The sequence below is a fragment of the Sinocyclocheilus rhinocerous genome, unplaced genomic scaffold (genome assembly GCF_001515625.1).
Source record: "Sinocyclocheilus rhinocerous isolate Xijiao unplaced genomic scaffold, SAMN03320098_v1.1 scaffold772, whole genome shotgun sequence".
Classification (NCBI taxonomy): Eukaryota; Metazoa; Chordata; class Actinopteri; order Cypriniformes; family Cyprinidae; genus Sinocyclocheilus; species Sinocyclocheilus rhinocerous.
In genome coordinates this window covers 1-4,454 of record NW_015641026.1, presented here as the reverse complement: position 1 = coordinate 4,454, position 4,454 = coordinate 1, and the positions used below count along the sequence as shown (strand labels likewise).

At 35.2% G+C, this 4,454-nt stretch overlaps 1 long non-coding RNA gene across 1 annotated transcript; it reads right to left on the bottom strand.

Annotated features, from left to right (window-relative positions):
- Window positions 1–1,656: 1,656 nt before the first annotated feature.
- Window positions 1,657–4,296, bottom strand: LOC107754061 (uncharacterized). Its single transcript, XR_001641535.1, has 3 exons — window positions 4,269–4,296; window positions 2,066–2,150; window positions 1,657–1,891 (listed from the first exon to the last, which is right to left on the bottom strand). It is a non-coding gene; the product is annotated as an uncharacterized LOC107754061 (long non-coding RNA).
- Window positions 4,297–4,454: the final 158 nt, after the last annotated feature.

Genomic DNA, 4,454 nt, shown 5'->3' with positions numbered 1-4,454 from the left:
TTTAAGGGTAAGCATAACCCATCAAAATCCAGAGCTGTCAAGAAAAACAGTGTGCGTAAAATTATTTAAATATTTATATTTAATTTGGTAGCTGCTTTTTATCACTTAATTAGAAGCATCACAATTACTAAATTGTGTGGTCTGTTGAGCTGACATTTAAAAGTTTATTTTAAAGTGCAAACTTTTAAAAATCAAAATGTGTAAATAAAGCTCTGTGATTTGACCAATGCTCAAATGCAGAGATTGCATGTGTTGGTTTTGGGAAAGACCCTATTTATGTATGTTGCCTTCTGATGATGACTGGTTGATTATTAATGTCTGGTTGAAGTTGAGTAAGTCACCTAAACTGGGGTTGTTAATTTGGCTAAACAGAATCTGCACAAGCATGAGGCTCTTACCGTTTGGATCGACCCCCTCTAACTCAGAACATTGGAGATAGTCGTCTTCTGTCTGTCTGAGAAAACCAAAAGGTAGTGGGAATAATTCTTAGTTTTAAATAATTCAGGTGGGACTGCAAATTATTTTGATACTGTAAGTCATGTAATGTGTCGACGTCATCTTTTACATACAAGTAGTGATGGGAAGCATGGAACTATTCAAAACTCTCTAACAATTTAAATAAATCACTGATTTACAAAATGATTGACTGTAGCAGCTGAGGACACCCGCTAAATGCAATAAATAAAGTCCAAAATGACACCTTTTACAAACTGATTGTGAATGTTTTCACATGAAAGTGTAATCTATTTAATGTAATCTACAAATCATTAAATATCAAGATAAAGTGTCTGCATAATTTGTGTTGTTTTATTAATATCACACTCCATTTTTTATGTTTGTCACTAAAATCAAGCCTAAACTATAAAACTGACCCGAGATCAGTTAAAACACAGAAATATTAAAAAATATAACGAAGCCTTGTTGTATGGAAATCAAGTGACTTGGCCACTGATTCAACTGAAAGATTCATAAAAGATTCAAAGCTTCATGAACCAGTGTTTCAAAAGCATCTGGCACTACATATAAGAGCTGCTGGCTCACCTGTGTTTGATTGCGGTCTTTTCTTGATCACACTGCCCCATTCCAATCTGTGCTCTACTTTCCTATTAAAAAAAAGGATAATTAAATTTCTCATATACTGTAGAAACAATGTTATTTCATACAAGTAAGGGCAGACAATTTGCTAGAAAAGATTAGGTGATTTATTCAAATGTCCAAGAAATTAAGTGATCTATGTAAAAAAAGCCAATATCAGTGGCTCAGGAGATAAAGCATTGTGTTGAGTTCAAATCCCACTATTGCTTAGATTCAATTGTTGTCAAACTTCCCTAAACACCAGGTTTCAGTGTGAGAGCCATGGTGGTGCAAGCGGCTAAACAGACGTTCTCTGTCAATAAAGCTGTCATGAGAACAAGGGTTCAAATCCCACTTCAGCATGTTGTGATTGCGATCACCCAACAGAGAGACTCTGCCAAAGCATTAGCTGGTTTATAGTAAAATCAAAGGTGAATGATCAAATACTGTATAAGTTCCTTCATATACACAGACAAGATATCTGTGGCTCACAGGTAAGAGCACTGTCTCACGATTCAGAGATTGCTGGTTCGATCCCAGCCAGATTCAGACCCAGAAATAGGAGAGACTCGGCCAAAGCTTTAACAGGTTTATTGTAAAATCACATGCAGGTGAACAGTGAAATATAAGTTCCAGCACATGTTCAGATAAGAGATCTGTGGCTCACAGGTAAGAGCACTGCCTCAAGGTTCAGAGGTTGCTGGTTTGATCCCAGCCAGATCTCTGTGATATGAGTGAGTGTTGTGTGAATGAAGGGGTGAGGATGATTCGGGTCCCCCCCTGAGTCCCAGAGCGATGTCCAGCAGTGGTTATGCTTCTTGATATTAAAAAAAAAAAATTTGCTGTATACAAATTTTGAACCTCCGTCCCTTCCCCACCCGTTTAGGTTACCATCATTTGCTTTCTAGAAGAGTGAGCCGCCAAAAAGAAAATGATGGTAACCTACATGCCAAGTACACAATAAAACACAAACACAAGTAATAAGTCTCACCTGTCCATGAGCAGATGTCCTTCATTACAGCGAATGTCTGTCCACACGTCCCAGAGCTCTGTGTGGTCCAAACACATCTCTTATTCTGTAGGGGAAACACATAATTAATCTAAGAAATTACACAATATTGTACACATAGTTTTAGTTTCACAAACACTCATAATTTAAATTTTGTAAATGTCTAGTTTGGATTTGAACACTTGTCTCAATCAAAGCCTTTTCCCCCAAGAACATGAGTTGAGTCACTAGCGCCACTGTGACTTTCAAACTGATAGCTGGCATTTTGTAAATTATGCCCATTCCACCTGTTTCTGCCAAATTGTTTATAGAATATGAATAGAAAGACATTATATATTTCATAGACAGAGACTTAAAAACACTGGTGGTGAGTGCGTATCTTTCATCTTACCCGTTTGTCTGAAAAACCAAAGGCCAGGAAGTTGAGGGCAATGGCACAGTTAAAGAGTCAAAGAATCCCAGATCTACAAAAAAACAGAACAAGATTAAATAGCACATAAGAAAACGCTACAAAATGAAAACCTTAATGGTCCAAATTAGTGTCAAGTAGGTGGTGTGGGTTTATTTTTCAACATTTCTCAGAAAATCAGTGTGAGAAACTGCGGTGGGAACAGTTGATTAGATGTGTTTAGTCCAAAATTATTTGCATGTAGTTCACATGCAGACGTAATGCTAATTCTTTTGTCTGTAAATAGAAAGTTAATCAAATATAGACAATAACTACATTGAATAAACTTCTTTATACTAAAAGCATTTTTTTTGTGTGTGGTAATGCTTAAAGTAAAAAAAAAAGTGTTTAGGTGGTGTTACTGATAAAAAGAGTGAAATTCTTGAAAAAATTAAAGGGGTTGTAATTTGGCGTACTATTTTTCATTTGCTTTTTAAAAATATTTTTAAGTAGCAGTGAAGCAATTTGTTTACATTTTTATTTACATTAAAAAATGTTGTCCACCAAATCAATGAGGTGTAACTAACATGCAAGAAGTCATTTTGTTGTTAAAACAAAAGAAACAGAAACAAAAAAAAATATCCCTTTAAAATTTTTCCCCCTTTGACATATACATACATATTTTGTTTTTCTTTACCTTTTTAAGAAAATGACATTACCAGCACTACCAAAATATGATAAGGTACTCTTTTTAAGAATAGTTTATAACTAAATTCATTATCAAATATTCACTTATCGTGTTTGCAAATATTACAAAATGGAATCAACTATCATTTTTCAATCAGCCTGACCGCGGCCTGTAAAACGGACACGACCTTCTCCCTGTTTTACACGTTGCTATTGGTTTAAAATTACGTCACGCCCTTTAGGTAAAACGACCAATCCGTCACAAGAGGTGTTACGGTTCTCCACTCTTATTGGTCAGATTCGTCAGTCAATCTAATTGTTTGACAGCGCATAAACACACCCATTTTGCATTGTTTTGAGTGACTAAATTTGTTTTTTGGAATCAAAGTGGATTAAAAGTGGATTAACTGTTTTTCAGTTGTGTGTTTTAGGGATGGGCGATACCACTTATTTTGTTTTTGATACGATACCGATATTTTTCAAGGCAGTATCGTCGATATCGATTAGATACTTCTGAACTAAACTTTTAAATTATGAAATTTATTAAATTATTAAATTACTAAGAGTAAAATGGGTAATGATAAGCACTTAACTTTATGTTTAAAACGCTTTTTAACATTCAATACGCCTTAATTGTAACTTATTAGGTTATATTTTTGTTTAGACATGGTTCAAATGTGTTTTTTGCTTGCACATGATTCAAATCTATAAATACTACAGCTGAACTATGGTCACTTTAGTAAAACCATGGTTCATTTTCATAAGGGACTGCCAGTGACAGGCTGTTGCATGCATAAAATGCAACCTTTTTATTCTGACAGTGTATGATTTCTATTAACATTACAGAACAGAACATGATCAATATTATCTTTCAACGTTCAATTTAAATAACTGTAATTGCACAAACTATGTAAGCTACAATTTCAGTTTGTTTATTGTGAAATAACTCTGTCCTTATGTCCTCTGATAAGCATTGTTCAGGGCTGCCAATCCCAATACTAACTGACTCCATAATATCTTAAGGACTTCGCATTTTCCGTCAACCTGTGTTGTGAGTGAACAGAACCGCAAGTGACAACTAGTTATTTTTGTGGTGTTTCTGTGACTCACATGGACATGGGCCGTGCATCATTTGAAGTTTCTTCTTCTGTTAACAGCTTCAAGTTGTCAATCTGGATGAAAGTGAAGCGCGCTGCTGCCGCCTAGTGGAGCGGATGGAAACCAGTTCTTTAGTTTCTAGTAAAGGGACGTCATCTCTTCACAATGCACATTCTGTAATTCTAATTTGGAAACAAT